Source organism: Camelus dromedarius, chromosome 21 (genome assembly GCF_036321535.1).
Source record: "Camelus dromedarius isolate mCamDro1 chromosome 21, mCamDro1.pat, whole genome shotgun sequence".
In the NCBI taxonomy this organism is placed as follows: Eukaryota; Metazoa; Chordata; class Mammalia; order Artiodactyla; family Camelidae; genus Camelus; species Camelus dromedarius.
The window spans coordinates 28,227,115-28,244,058 of NC_087456.1; the positions used below are offsets into that span (position 1 = coordinate 28,227,115).

At 41.1% G+C, this 16,944-nt stretch overlaps 1 protein-coding gene and 1 non-coding gene across 2 annotated transcripts in view; one reads left to right on the top strand and one right to left on the bottom strand.

The window, feature by feature from the left end:
- Positions 1-16,944, top strand: part of LOC105100345 (usherin) — a 370,866-nt gene that overhangs the window by 308,942 nt on the left and 44,980 nt on the right. The window lies entirely within an intron of this gene.
- TRNAA-AGC (transfer RNA alanine (anticodon AGC)) lies at positions 16,740-16,811 on the bottom strand. The gene has a single exon. It is a non-coding gene; the product is annotated as a tRNA-Ala (tRNA).

Here is a 16,944-nt window from a genome sequence, read left to right on the forward strand (position 1 = left end):
TACTAATACACTGGGCCTTCAGGGTCAGGAACAGATTATTGACAATTCAATCCATTTTGGCAAATTGTCGCTGAGTACTGTATTCAATATGCCAATACTCAGTACTGCGCACAACTGCATGGCTGAAGTCTGCCGCGCAGCCGGGCTTCTGGGCAGAGCAGGGACGCCAGGGGAGACGGGTAGTCGCGTCTGAGGCACAGGTTTGCTTGTGAGTTTCTGCTGCTCAAGTTTCAGGGATTCCCTTTTAAATTTCTCTGAGTGCCTTCCTGACTCTACTTACTGTCTCTCTAATTCCTGTACCAACTAAATATCTTCACTGTCTCCTTCCATTTCCATGCCTGCCCTAGGAAATTTTTTCAAGTTTCTATTTCATTAACAACTTTGGCTGAAATTCTCCAGAGCCAAAGAACTACATTTCACTTAGTGAGACACAAGAATCCATCCCCACAATCACAAGATTGCAGCTCAATCCACAGACTTGCAAGAGGCATCACTAATGCCCCTCATTTAGTCTGTTTATATTAGGATCCCATCTCTGCACAAGAAGCCACCAATAAATTGTCTGTAATGTGGTGCCATCACTAGCTTGTCCCAAAGTCCCCCTAGAGCTGTTTATAGACAGGTGGACGTGGCTGGGAGAGCCACATAAAACAGGTGCTATGGATGCATGAGTCCTCCTGACAGTGGCAGTGGATGGAGAACTGGCAGTGGGGGCCCTCCGTGGGGGTGGAGAGCATATGTGTTGGCAGGAGCAGCAGCAGCAGCAGTAGAGGCAGCAGGAGAGAAGAAATGGAAAGAGTGTAGCTTTTAATGTATCACCAGCTTCTCTCCCAACCTCATGAAAAGTGTCATCTCCTTTTGGGCCTAAGTGGATCCTTCTAAGGGGAAGAGAGAGAGATCAAGCTCCTTAGTGTCTCTTCAAACCAGTACCTTACACTACTGAAAACTAGCGTTAGGTAGAAGTCCCTAAACCCCTTCCCAGCTAGCTCCATGATGAATTGTGCAGTGTCAGGAGAGGAACTGCGTTTAGCCTTGCTTGGCATGCGAGAGCTCCACGGTGGTATTTACAGGGAACACTCCCGGCGAGGTTGGCGGGACTGTTTTGCTGCTTCTCCCGGGCATCTGCCACCGCACTGGCAAAAATAACTTGGGATTGAAAGGCAAAAGTGGTTTACCTGTTAGTCTGTGCTCTCAGTATATCCCTGCTTACCCCACAGTATTTTAAAACATCAAGCCCAGATCAGACACTTGCCCAGTGCCCAGAAAGATAGATGGTGCCTCACTCTGTATGTAGAACCGAGCATGCGGTGCTGAGGGGTAAGCAAATTATATGGGTCACTAAAAGTTGGCTTCCGATCTGGAACTAAAATCCAGAATTACAAACTCTAGTTTCTAGATTCTAGTTGCCAAACTCCCTTGCCCAAAGTTAAGGAGGAGGTATTCAAAATGTCCCCATGTGGTTGTCACAAAGCTCTTTGCCGTTAACTAGATACGTAAAGGGGGGGGAAATGAGATGCTTTATAATTGCCCTATTGTGGAGAGTTTGTGAATAAATTGATAAATTTATTTTTAATCCAATTTTCATTTTGGCTTAGTATAATGTAAAATATTATTGTTCTTTACATATAATCTTAAACTAGTTATAGCTCTTAAAATTTGATGGTTCTTAGCTTTTTTGCCCCAGATCCACTTACTTGTCTTATCAGACAAAAGGAATGCTGTGGGAGATGTAGTGATATGAAACAACTCCTTTGGTGGCTATCATTCCAAATCAAGAAAAAGTACTAATAAAAACAACTGCGATGCTTTCTGTATCAGTTCTATAAGCTGAGAGTTTCACATTATATAATTATTCTTTTATAATAAAGATACAAAATATGGATGAGTAGATACCACACAAACAAGAGGCGAATACTTGTTGGCACAACCCTTTTTTATTGTAATGCTGTATTTTGTCTGACTTCAACTTTTCATTTATTAGCCTTACGTTATCTTCATCCCTTTTTCCTAATAAAACCCTACCAATCACAAATATATATTAGGGATCTGCTTTGTGCTCAATATTATTGGGGATGAAAACCATGAAAGTCTTTTTGAACTTTGTCTAATTCCTTCCTCGGAAGAGCTTGATTTTTCTCCAACCACTTTATTCCTACCAGCGTCACAGGACTGAATTACTTGCTCATCAGGAATCTCTGGAGAAGGTCCCATGGTTTTCCAGTCACTTCCAGTGACAAGGACCCACCCAGTTATGGTAATCGGGACTCAGGTGTTCAAAAAAAATAATCCAGTCTAAATCCTGTCTTGAGCCTGACTTGCGTTGAGGGATCTTCAGAGGGAGAGAAGGGGCAGGCTCACTTTTCTCCCTCTTCTTTGGTTCCTTCTTCTTGTGATTTCCCTAAGATCAGGGAAGAAAAGATCAAATTAGACAAAAAGGAGCAGAGCCTGACTCCTTAATGCTGTTCTAATCCACTTACTCTTGCCTTCGTATGTGCAGGTGCCTCCTGGGATTTTCTTTGTGGGTTATGTAGAGGTCTCCCATGGGAAAACCCATGTTTCACAGTTCCTGATGCAGGCAATACACTCTTTGGCAAATTTCTTGCACCCCGATCCATTACTGCTGCAAAGATCCCTCCACAACCTTTTATCTTTAGGTTCCCCTGTCCCGAGCAGTCAGTGTCAGGTCCATCATATTGACAAAACTCATTCCTTTTTTTGGCATCTACTAAGCCTGGGGAAAAAACTTGTTATATCAAAAAAAGGAAAATACCACTTGTCTAGCACTATCGTCTCAACTTGACTTACCGCTAGGTAAGACCCAGCCAGCCTCAGAAATCAGAATTCGTTGAATAAGAAGCAGGTATCAGCTTCCACATAAGGAGAATGCAGATCCCCAAATCCCAGAATCACATAAGAATCTCAGAAGACCCTTCTTCACCTGAGTGGCTGCATCCAAATTGCCATGTAAGTCTCTCCACCTGAGTAGCAAGCCCTTGAAGAGGGGAAGGTCCCTCTCACCTTCCTTGCAGACGCTCCCGATATCTTTGTGCTGCCATCTTGAATAGCCTTCACGTGCCTTGAGGCAGGAGTGTGGTGTATCCCCATCCCTGCTGCGTGACTTTGAGACACTTCCTGACCGAATTCTCCTCTTGAACTTGCTCTCCATGGACCTGGAGCTTGTCTTCTGTAAGTTGTCTTATATAGGTCTTCAGAGGAGGTGGTCTTGAAGGGGTGAGGCTGGTTCTCTTTCTGTAGGTCCTATTGGTATGTCTAGCAGTTCCCGTCGAGTTACTCATCACCCTCTTTCTAAGCTATACTCATTATTTGCCGGTACATCCTGGGACGCAGCTCAGGAGCTCCATCGTCCTTCTAGCTGCTCAAGCCAGATCATCCTTGAGTCCTCCTGTACCTTACTTCTATGTCCAGTCGTTTACTAAGTCCTGTTGATTCTACTTCTAAAGTATATCTTGAATCCTTCTGCTTGAAAACCATGCATTGTTCCCATGTCCTTACACTTGCATTGGGCCTGTCTTCCTGCTTAATTGTGGAATCTGAACTAAAATGTTACTCATCTCACAGGGCTGATGTGAGGGCTGAATAAATGAATGCATATGCAAAGTACTTTAAAACTCTAAAGCTTCAGACATCCTACTATTTGGAATAACAGAGGCTGAAAGAAATGAGCAATCGTAGAAAAAGTTTTGATTTGGATAAAGCAATTGTACGAATTGGGTCAAGATTGATAAACCACATTTTGTTTATTCTAAGCAGGCTTCACCTTGCAACAAAATTCTGAGCTTACAAATTTAAATGCTTCCTGATACTGTACTGTTCATTTCCAGACAACTTCTCAGGTATTGGATTAGGCTCCATTTCCTTTCTAAGTCTCCCTGAGGTTTAGCCCCGTCCGCCCTCGCTGCCCTAACATCTCACACCCGCCACTCTCAGAGCCCCCCTCAGGCAGTTCCCACTCCACATGCGGCTCTGTTTACCTGCCAGGACACTCGAGGACCCTACTCGTTCCCTTAGACCTGGGATTATGTCATCAAAACATGAGGCCTTCTGATAACTCTCACACACACACACACACACACTCACACACACACACATACATACACACACACTCACACACACATACACACACACACACACACTTCCCACATCACACAAATTCTGTCAAATTGGCATTCGTGCACTTCACTTGTGCCAAAGAGCCGTCTGTCAGTCTGTGGGGAAGTGAGTGGGGAGACTGTCCTTTGACTCAGTTAGGTTATTTTCTGGCCTTTAACTGAATTATAAGAAAACCTATTTAGATGCCCAAAAACCCCACAGAGCCTTTACAAATATATATGTTTAATATAAAAGTAAAACGAACCAGTCCACACTGTAACAGGCCCAGGCCATAAATTCAGAATACATGCCATTTAGCAGAGACAGCAAGCTGTAAATGGTGGCGAAGGGCAGAAGTTAATTGAACTACTGTGCTCTTGGCACAAGCGGAAAGTGGCCACTACCTGAGACAAGATGGCTGCCCCGACGTCCCCTGTTACAGCCAAGAGATCACAGGCTGAGCTCTGCAAGGGCTTCTGGGTGAGGGGGAAATCATACACAGATGACCAATTTTTTATGGTTCACAGCCGATCAAAGTGAAATTCAGCAGCTGTTCAGGACAAGTGACCACTGTAACGGCTATAATATAACCTACTAAATAGAGAGGGAATTGCATTAGAGCAAGAGGTTAGCCGTGATTATCGGCAGGTGAGTGCTTTATTGAAGTTGAAAGACCATTAACATTGATAGAGTAATTATTTCAACTTGAAAGTAATTACCTTGATGGGTGATAACTTCTCTAGTGTTCCCAGATTTCATTGGGCCAAACAATTGTGAGCTTCTGAAGCCTAGAAAAATATTACAACAATACTGTGATTTTTAAATTACTGAAACCACCATTGGAATATTTTAATTATGCTGAACAGAGAAAAGATTTTGCCTTACACCAGCTAGTGACCTCTCATGTAGAGAGAGACATTTGCTTTTTAATCCAAATGCAATGACCCACACCCACCACCTGTGAATACATATGTGATGGGTTTGCAAATGAATCTTTTTATCTCGATATGATTTTTAAGGTGAAACATCTTGTTAAGGCTATAGCTGGATGTTGCTAAATTCAAATGGCTGGTGTCAGGAATTGTGTCTATGAACTGGGAGGCCCCAGAAGAGCGTCTTCTGTCTTTGCCACAGAGGGTTTAAATGGGGATATATTAAATGTATGAAATAATGATATCCCCCAAATTGAAAATTCTTCATGCCGTGTTAATATAGGACCCCAAACCTCAGATTTTAGTTAGTCATGTAATTCACTTGTTGAAATAACTTCCTTGCTGGATATTATGTAATTCCACTACAAACACACCGTGTTCAGGATACTTTCTGTTTATCCACACTGGACATCAGTAAACAAAATGCAAGTTGAAAACCTGAGCGACTGCTTCTCTGAAAACTCATGTGTGTATGAAAATTGTGAGTCAGTTGCAACTGAGGACCAAGACTCAAAATCTAATGTGGATGATCAAGACCAAGAAATACTGTGGGACTCTTCTGTTAATCAGTTGTTCACCATAAGTCTCTTTTGAAAATCAGTTGTGCCCAGAAGCCACAACAGATACAAAGAAAAAAAAAGACATAGTCTCTTTTCTCTGGGCTCTGTGGTTATTCTTGGAGCAAATAAGGCAAGAGACAAATTGCAATATAATAAGCAGTGACTGGGTCACACATGGGCATTGATTGCGCTTACAAATACTTAGTAGAACCTAACAGAGCCCTAACTCATAGCCCGGCTTCCAAACCCAGCACTCACTCTACGGAACCACAAACCACTGGCTGAACAAACACAGCATCATGAGTCTTAGCCTTGCTGTCAGAAAAGATGAATGTGGCATCACCTTCAAGCTCCTGGATGATTCCTTAGACCCTTCTATCATCTTGGCAGGATGTGATCAGATGATCAGCCAATGAAGGACTGTCTTTATTGCTGTACTTCCCAGGAGGTTTTTTTTTGTTTTGGGGTTTTTTTTTTTTTTTCCCCTAGCAAAAATCTGAAACTCTCATAAGGGCAAAACAGGTTTCCACCTGTTGTCTGAGAGCCACTAAGGAATGTTTTACCAAGCAGGCTGTGAATTCAGAATACATGCCTGTCTCTGCTCTGAATTCCTCTGCAGAGATGAAGTCTCTGGGTCTCTCTTTCAGAGGGAATCAGAGTGCAGAATTCCCCGCATGCCAAGCCGGAAGAGATTTGCTAACTGAAAAGCACAGTGACTGGTTTGAATTTGGTAAAAGAGTAAAGGTTTTAGATGAAACCACCGGGAAAGGAGTAAGAATTGATGGTTTGAATTGTAAGTCGTGCCATGAAGCCAACCAAAAATGAAGAAATCTGACCCATCTGACATGACATCAGAGGTTTTAGCCACAGAAGGCTCGCCATGTGTCATGTATGGTTGGGCTAAAGATTGTATTAAGGAGCCCCTCAGGTACTCTGAATTTAAAATAAGTGTAATAACTCATTTTTAAGCATTTTCTATGATACTTGGATTATTAAATTTCACATTACAAAATCAGGGAGTTTTAATCCATTCCGGAAGGTGCGTTGTCTACCTCTGAAAGATAATGGCCGTGTCTAGATAGTAAAATTACAGTATATTTTTAACGCATGTAAATGTTACTTTTTGACAAGACACAAGTAATGACTTTTCTCGTATAAGTTCCTATTGGGTGATTATGATACAGAGTTTTATTTTTGCTGAAGCAATTACTGGTGTCATGGCTGGATACCTGTGCCCATTAGCGGCTGGTTCTGTGTTTTTTTAGGATGGTTATTGATCTCTTGCTGAGCTGAGATTCAGGTTTTATGCCAGATAGCTTGATTAATGGGTTGGTTTCTATAAGTGGACTGAATGGGGATAGAAAGCAGGGCAGCCTGCTCTGCCAACCCCAAATCCGTCAAGACGCATAGCTCATTATGAAACAGTTATCAAGGATACATGAAAAATTAATTGGGCTCAGTTTGATTCTGAAAAGAATCGGCTTTCTACTTGGCGGGCCCCCCTCCCTACTCTTTCCAGATGTTGTGCACCAGCCCCTGGAGAAACAGCAAAGGGAGATGTATTAATACATTGTATTGATTAGATCAAGACCCCTGACAGTTATTTGTAGAGATACCATCTGGCCGCTGTTCGAATTCCTTCACCAAAAACAGGACGTGACATGTTATTAATCTCAACTCTCTAAGTATAGACAGTTGCCTTTTCTGCTAAACCGCATTTTACCATTCCGTAGGAGATGGAGACAGACCTGAAGGGTGCAGAAATTAAGGTTATTACACAAATTGAGCCATATGGTCCAAATATTTCAGCAAGAAAATTGCCAGGCAATAAAAATTGCTCCTGCCTTCCTAATGGTGTAAATTACAGTTTAACCATGCCTCTGATGATGTCCTTCTGCCGCGCTTAACTACTGTTACATGAAGGACATTGTTTTAAAAATATAAAAAACAAGTAAATGCCAGCAGCGTGTTTTACAATCTGTTAGTGTGTCATTAAGAACACTGTCAGAATTACATAAACATAATGGCAGGCCACCCAGCATACAGAAGAACTCGGATGGAAACAGAAAGTGTCTTGAAAACTCTCTTCTTGAGCTCTGGAACCAAGACCACGGTCCCCTCTGGAAGTTACCCAGAGACAAAAGCCCTGTCCAGTGCTTTGTGCTAATTCTCTGCTGGACCCCGACGGCATTGTTTACCCAGACAAGTCTCACAGGCCCTCTTGGGCCTCTGTACGCGTCCTGTCCCAGGTGAAGGGAGAGCTAGCCAGTTCTGAACGAAGTGAGAGAAGTTGGCCTTTTGAAGTATTTCTGTTGGTGGGGAGAAGCAGTAAGACCCCAGTCTCTTCCTAAATGGTGACACTTAGTATTCAAAGTGTATATTCTGCTCTATTTCCAAAGACACCAACCCTGTCCTCTGGGACACAAGAGTAAGAGGACACTTACTCAAGGTAATTATGCACCAAAGACTATTCAAATCTGAGGAAGGCTTGAACCCTTCAAATGTTTCGGTACCTATGATACTCAAAACTCCTGGCGTTTAAAAAAATATATCCACACAAACCGTAAAAATAATGATGTTTTACTCTCTAAAAATTGCACAATCCCTCCAAAGTTTTGGACATTTAAGATGTTCGAAACCTAGTTTCAGGTAAAAGTCAGGTGAAGAGTTTATCATAATGATACAAAATTTGGAGGAACTGAAGCTGATAAACTTTCAACATAAAACACGTTGTGGCCGCCTTGCATGTGCTGCCTCATTCCACCTTAGTGACCACTTTGTGGAGTGAGCAGGCTCCGAGACACGCCCACAGTCACAGCACATGCAGAGCTGTGACTCAGTTTCAAGTCTCTCTGCTTCTGAAGTCAGTTTTCTCTGCTACCCAGTGCTGCCCGCTGTGTTATCAGCCTAAAGAAAACAAGATGCTATTTACGAAAAGCTAAATAGCAATAAAAGTGACAAAGTGCAGTTCAATACAACACATGAGAAACATAGCTTAATATGATTGTCTAATAGAAATATAGAAAACAATTTAGGAAGAATTCAAAGAATGGAAGGATCACTTGGACTGAAAAGTTCGAAGAAGACTTTGGGAAGAGGTCTATGCCTTAAACAGTGAGTAGGATTCAAACAGGAGAGAAGAGGAACTCACATTTCCTTACTCAGGCAAAGAAACAGAAGCCTGATTTTTAAAGTTCCGATGGGAAGTCTCTGCTTCAGGAGGTAGAGAGGGGGATATTTTTCCAATCTGCCCCCATTTATTGGGCTGACATTAAAATAGTTTTATTCAAAATATTCCCAGCAGTTGCCTAGCAAAACTGTCAAGTGAGGGGATCGGTGCCTTGGCTCTGGGGTGCCAGGCAAGCATGGGGAAGAGACTGCCTCAGCATCCTCCATCGTGTGCCTGGGGGAGGTTAGACCTGGCGATGCCTCCATCAGAGGGGCAGCACCCCATGGAGCAGCAGAAACAGTAAACAGCTTGGTAAGTGGTGGTTATTATGACCTGAGATAGGTTGATGGAGAGAAAAATCAGTACATGAAGATGTCACTGTGCTCACATATTAAGAGGGTTCTGTCTGGAGACACTCACCCAGAAGTTTTTTAAAGAAAAGAAAAGAAAAAAAGAAAAAGTTTTCTCTCTTTTTCTTATTGCCCTTTTATTCCCTAACATCTCTGTCCCAAAAGCATGTGCTACTTAACAAATCACAGTAACAGGAGTTAATCTAACAGTCCAGGTGACTGTAGTAGGGAAAGAAAAGGCAGGCTAATATGACCCAGCAGTCCCACTCCTGGGCATATATCTGGGGGAAACTCTGATGCAAAAAGACACATACACCCCAGTGTTCATGGCAGCACTATTTATAATAGCCAAGACATGGAAACAACCTAAATGTCCATCAACAGATGATTCGATAAAGAAGATGTGGTGTATGTGTGTGTATATATGTGTGTGTATGTGTGTGTGTGTGTGTGTGTGTGTGTATACACACTTAGCCATAAAAAAGAACAAAATGCCATTTGCAGCAACATGTATGGACCTGGAGATCGTCATTCTAAGTCAACTAAGCCAGACAGAAAGACAAATATCATATAATAATCACTCATATGTGGAATCTAAAATATGATACAAATGAACTTATTTATAAAAGAGAAAGAGACTCACAGACATAGAAAACAAACTTATGGTTACCAAAAAAGAAAGGGGGTGGGGGGAGGATAAATTAGAAGTTTGGGATTAGCATATATAAACTATTATATATAAAACAGATAAACAACAAGGTCCTACTGTATAGCACAGGGAAACTATATTCAATATCTTATAATAAACCGTAATAGAAAGAATACAAAAAAGAACATATACCCATATATATGTATAAATGAATCACTTTGCTGTACACCAGAAACTAACACAACATTGTAGATTTATGTAACGTGTAGACTATACTTCAATAAGGAAAAAAAGACAGGATACTGGTTGGGAAAATTAGAGGAGGCTGACTTGAGATGCTAAACTCCAAAGCTGACTTGAGATACTAAACTCATTTAAAATGTTACCTAGAGGCCACGAGGTTCAGGCGATGCCTCACTTAGCATTGGACAGTGCTGGGTCACAGCCTGGACCTCATCAGCTAAACCAGTGCTTTGTGGCACTCCCTGGGGCCACCTCACCAGCATTCGGAGCTGAAACACTGATCACAGCCAAGGGGGTGAGGACGTACCTCCTGGACCTGCCCATGAGATGCCACGAGAGCTGCTTAAAGAATGAGGGGGAAGGAAGAGCCAGTCACTGCTCTGGAATTGTCTTCTAGGCTATCTCTACAACATGGGACCTGTGCCGTCTTTTCTCATCTTGTGTCATTTCTGATTTATATGAAACTTAATGTCTACCTAGAATTAGCTTCCTAAATATTACTTTGTACATTAAACTGCGACTAACGTTCTTCCTTTGGGGCCTACCACGTTCTAGAAATACATAATTAACACGGTTAGGTTGAGCGTGGTAAGGGCCTCAGGAGAGCCCACCTATTTATCCTTTCTGCTCAGAAGTACCTGGTCATCGTACCTCACGCCTTGGCATCCTTTCCTTAACAGAGTGATAATTATTTATTAGTGGAATATATGCTTATTATATCCAGAAATGAAAGTTGTTAGGGGCATTGTGCATCCAAGTCCCTGCGGCCGGATGGTCACATCTGTTAGAAATAAATCACTTAAAAAAATTATATTAGCTTCACCGTCTGGTCAAGAAATGGAATGAGGGGAGGGAGGGGCAACTGGCCCAATGAAGCCTGGTTTTAAATCTTGTGAGATCAAGTGTGGTCAGTATCCTGTCAGCGAGTTACAGTGTTCAGACACCAGCTCCGTATTTCCACTCTTTGAACCCCAGGTGGCCAATTAACAGTGTGTGCTATTTATTCAGTACAAAATAGGCAGGATAAATTGGTGAGGTTGGCTGATAAGAATCCTCAGCAAGGAGTAGAATTAAAAAATGATACATAAAAAGAGACACCTCACGCCCCGTGCCCCAAGAAAATCTTTGGAAATTCCAGAAAAAATCTGGAGGAATTTTCCTCGAAAAATGTATCTGGAGTTTCAGTTGGAAAGAAGGAAATTTAAATGGTAACTTTTCTTCTTAAAATAAATTCTCTTTAACCCTCTCATTTGTATTTCCTCAGAGTTTCTTCTTCCTAAGGCATAAAGGTGGTCTTATATTCTTCCCACCAATGATTAGTTTCATTAGGATGTTTGGGGCCTCTTTTTACATTTACATTCTGGAGCCTCTCTGTTCGTCAGCTCACAAGTCAGCAGATGAGCCTACGAGTTTATTTGATGCTGTGAACACTCATTTTTGCAAAGATGAATGAGCTTAAGCAGGTTATACAACAACCTATCTGTATAATTAGAATTCCATTTAAGTGTACGTAGTAAACATATTAACTTATGCAATTTCGTTTTGTGGCCAGAGAGTCTGTGCTTCTATATATCTGATATTTATTCCTATAAATAATGTTCTCTCTCTCTCTTACTGCAAAACATACATCAGAAGAATAAATTAGAAGAGAGTGAAGATTTGAGAGTTTTCTTAATTGAACTAATGCAGTCAGTAGGGACTTACCGTGCAGTGTTACTGGACTCTGTGCCTTGCAGATCTATGGGAGCTGGTGGAGGTTTCCAGAAATAAGAAATCCTGAACTCATTTTCAGAGATCCAAAAAGACAGAGTGGTAATGCTCTTTGTTTCCTAACTTTTGAGTGACTTTGTAATTCTAGTTCAGAAAATTAAGGATCTACCTCTGACAGCATCTAGAAGACGCGGTTGCATGAATCTTTGAAAGCCAAACACGTCATTGTAAAAGTCAGGATTTCTGTCAGCAGTGACTGTTTCTGACTCTTTCAGTGTGTGTGGTCGACTGAGTATTTTCATTTCCGAGCCCTCAAGCTGAGCTCTCCGTGGAGAACGGTCCCCCTTTCTTTCCATGAGGAGAGTGTCCTCTGCTGGGTGTGGGTACATACCACATTCGATGGCTAAGCCGCGAAGCTCCTCCCCCACCTCCCCAATCGCCCCCCCCTCCCCTTTTCTCAAACGTGTGAGCAGTTAAGGTGCACCTGAGCATCTTAGGAAGGTTTTTTGGAAAATCCTTGCCTCTTCTTGTGCTAGAATGATTGCAAGTGTGAAAGTGGCTGTGGTTCACTGTAGTTTTCTTTTTACTGCTGTATTATTGCACCCTGTTGGGGGATACATCTGAGCATTTCATGTGTCCTACTTTTAAAATGCCCAGATGGCGACTATGTGCTCTGCTTTGAATTGGGCAGGCCTCATCTTTCATGCTCTGTAGTCTGCCTGGTTATCAGAAAGACATGAGACAAGGAAAATTCTTCCATTTTTCAGCTCCTCCTCATCTGTTTCGAGTCACCCACAGTGAATGATGCACTTGCACAGTTGTTAAGATGACAGTCACCATGATAACTGAACATTGCTTCCTTGGGACGGGAGTGCCCTGGGTACCCTGAGCTCCCTGCTTCCCTCCCAGCACAGCACCTTTGCAGTGTAACTGATTATTTACAACCTTGTGAGTAACACGGGAGCGAGAGGCAGTGTAAATATTTCACACCTTGCCGAAGCCACTTATATTTGCATTGGTCTCCGTCACTCTAGTCTTTAAGCTGAACAGAGAATTTAAATCAAATCATTCAACCTGAGAAATAGTCAAAAGAACTAATAAAATAAATGTAACAGTGTAACTGGTTAAAATAGCCCAAGTCCATAATAGAGGTTTTGGATGACTTTGCGACATGCACATTTTATAGGGCTTTTGTCTCCAGCTGTATTCTTCACAGTGCCGTCTGGGCAGTGACCACCGGTATCCTTTTTATCAATAATAGTCAGCACTTCCCACTGGGAAATTAGTCAGGGGATGAGATTTTTTTTTTTTTTACAAATCATCTTTAAGCATTTATCTTCCAAAAAGTGTTACAGGACTTTGTCCATTACAAGGCAAGGATCTCGACGAGTTACTTGTTCTTACTTTCGAGCTTTACTCATGATAAGCTAGTGACCAGATCACATTTTATTTTTCAGAGGGGAAAATGATTTTGCTCTGTTTTCCTTCTTAATGATACCTTTCCTGAAGGAAGAATGTTAGTATAGTCTGGTTGTCTCTGAACTTTTCAGAATATACACTCCTATAAATAAGATTTTGGGAGCACATATTCCCATTATATACATGTTTACTTATTTACAGATTATAAAATATGTATTGGTGAGCAAATATTGTTTACACTATGAAAACAGACATTTTAAAAGGAGTAGATATAGATAAAACCAATAGAATATTTGATTAATCATGAGCTAATACCATCATTAGCTGGTACCTCAAGACACAGTATACACTTACTGAAAGATTCATTGTTAGATACAAGATGTCAATCCATTTTCCATGTGGCCTCCTTGATAATAACAAATTTTTTTTGTCAATTTCTGGTCAAGTATGATTGGACTGTCAGTGTTTATATCTCATACTTGGCTGATAAAGAGCTTGCCTCATAAGGAAGAAATATCAAACTGGACATTTACTGGCTCTTCATTTAGTTATGAATTTAGGTGTTCTACTTGCACCACGGTTTTTAATTCTTTCGGGAGCTCTTGATAATGTCCCGAATCTTTCTCTAGTTTTTTTTTTTTTCTTTTTTTGCCTGATCTTGTTTTAATAATATAAAGCCCAAACGTTAAATTATAAGTGTAACCACCCCAATACATCATATATACAGTATCAGGCTAAAAGGAGAAAATAAATACTTATATATATGACACAACAAAAAACAAAAACAATGGAGTCCACAGAATTTATTTCTTGAGTAGGTCACGAGGCCAGTAATGCTATTTATGGGCTTCCCTTTCTCATCTCCCTAATGAACTGGGGTGATGTGGCTGACGAGCTCGACCAGACTCATTCCTGAAGGATCTGAGTTCGTGATGGTCTCGCTTTCATAATCTTCTATGAGCCTGGCAAGGTGGTCGCAAAAAGTGACGGAGGCAGGGAGGGATTTCCAGGCTCTTGTGTGAGATTCCCAGTCTCCATTAATAGAGCAGCATTTCTGTTTTATTCCATCAATCACCCCAGCCACTGATCTAAACTCTATTTTTTTTTTTTTTGCCTCCTTGCCTAGTGGCAAAAGGTAATCCAAATGACAAGACAACAGTTCTCTAACTTCAGTTCGATGAAACCATTACAGAAGCATTCCTCTTCTAAATTAGCTGATTCCAGAGTCTGAGTTACAGTAAATAAAACTTTTACAAGTTGATCTTTAGCCTTATTGTGTTCAAAAGGATTCCTCCCCTCCTAGTCTTCCGGGATTTCGGCATCAGTCGTAAAGGTCAAGTTGCTAACTGTTAAGTTCCCGTCTGACTATGACTCTGTGAGTTTTAAATGTGTTTTAATTTTGCTAAGTCCAGCGTTGAAAGATACAGTGCTCCTCTTACACCACATATATCTAGTGCATTTTCTCCTAGGTTGATACTCAAAGTCCATCCTTTCTGTGGAGTGTTTTGTGACTATTTAACTTAAGCCCGTGGGACTTCAGGCATGGGTACTGTTAGTGCTGGTTGTCAAGTGTTTCTGCAATGGTTTCGCAAATGTGAGTCTAGCATCCCTAATGGGCTGAAGTTCCTGAAACCTAGGATTCTCATGCTTTCTATTTCTTTTCCACTCCCCTTTGTGTCCAGCAACATGCTACAAAAAACTAGATGCTAGGTGAATATTTGACTGTGGATTTGACCCTCAGACCATAAACCAATCTCAGCATTTTTCTTTGCTGAGCGCTTTAAACAAAGCATTAAATTGTATTTATAAATAAACCAAATATATTTCAATTATAAATAAGTCAATAAACATGTGCCCTTTGAAATCAGCAGACCCCCGTTTCCTTCACTGCTTGTATTAGCAAAGATTTAATTCAGAGCACTTTTATTGAGTGCCAGTTATGTACCAGGTCCTTGCAGAGAGGACATCTGGTTTAATCCTCACAAAAGTCCATGAAAAATATATTAACTGTTAGAAACTAAGGCTCAGAAAAAGTAGATAATTTGCCCAGCATCCATCTTGTTTGAGTGACAGAGCAAAACTTGGACTCCACAGTCTTCCAAAAGTTGACTGCTTTTTTATTAAAGCTCCTCAACTCTCAGAGTTTGCCTCATTTCCCAGACATAAGTCACAGGGCTTCTCAGAGAATTTCTTCCTGCACTAAAGAGATCGTTTTTGGTATTTGCTCAGACAAGCCAAGCAAAATAATAGATTGTAGAATAATTTTAATAATGCATTCAAAATGCCAAATTCATAGCACACTTTCTATCCTCAGTGGGAAACTTTTTTTTTCTGTTTTGTCCAAAAGTATAATAAAAATGATTACGCAAAATTAAAAACAATCTTTGATTTGCCCAAACAAAAATAAGAACCACAACTTCCAGCTTTCAGAACAAATGAAAGTTGTTTTTATTTTTAATTAAGTAGGCTTAGCTTAAGTACATTTTCTCTTAAGGTGTAATGACTAACCATGATCATTTCTTTTTGTTTATTCATTTAAAGCGCAAATAAAAGCAGATAATCAATAGATCATAATCTGAAACTAGAGGATTTACAAGTTAATAAGCTTGAGTCAATAGCTATTCCATGACGAAGCCCTCAGTGCTGAACCTGACATAATTTGCTTTGCACTAAGCTGGTTGACTTAATGCTTTAATTTAATTCCAATATTAACCGAAAAATCCAAAGAAAAGGGGAAATTTTAAATCCTATTATATTGAAATGTTTTCAAAGGAATGACAAAATCATGCCACAACTGCTAACACGTGCCGCCAACATCTACCTAAACCACCTGGGCTCTGCTTGTCGTTAACAGTTAACCCCTTTGGAGCCTGGTACAAGTGAGATGTGGAAGATGGTCTACTTTTGCAGTATCTTTTCTCTTAGCCTGAAGCGTTATGAAAATTTAGTCTTATAATGTCTGCTTTTCCTGACTTGCAGGTGAGCTATTGGAGTGGTGGTTATTTGGAGCAATCCTTCTAGTCCCCTTGTTTCTCCTTGAGGTCATCGTTCAGCCTGACTCCCCAGAAAGCAGCACAGTAAACTGGCTTAGGTCAGAGAGCAAAGGAAGCCTTTCCTCCTTCCCTGGAAGGAAGAAGTGAGAGCCTGTATTGAGAAGCAGCACAGGCAGGCTTCCACCTTCCAAAGTCTGGCGGTGCTACTAGGGTACTGAGAGGAATTTGATGCAGTACCCAGTACCCAGCATGCCTTCAAGGTTGTGAGCTATAGTCAGAGTGTCTCCACTCAAATCCTGGTTCTACACCTTGTAATTACATCACCATGGACAATTTGCTTCACCTGTCTTTACATCCATGTCCTTATCTAAAAACTGAGCACAATAACAGTATTTATCTCATGAGGTTACTTTAAGGATTAAACAGTTTAATATACATAAGGCACTTGGAAAGTGTCTGCCATGTAGCAAGCACTGACTGTTTTAGCCCTTTGAGAAACTCTTAGGAAAAGGATGAAAAACATCTAGAACATATGCTAAGAATAGCTTTTTGGCCGGGGCGGGGGTAGATAGTAAATTAGATTTACTTATTTATTTATTTTTGATGGAGGTACTGGGAATCGAACCCAGCACCTCATGCATGCTAGGCATGCACTCTACCACTGAGCTATACCCCCACAACCCTGCTAAGGGTAGCTTTGAAAGTAGCAGCAGCACTGAATGGAGTGGTCAGATGTGTCTTTCCGCACTGTTTTGTGTGCACAGCCCAAGTCCTAACGTCTTCCACTTGTGACCGTCCTCCCAACATCA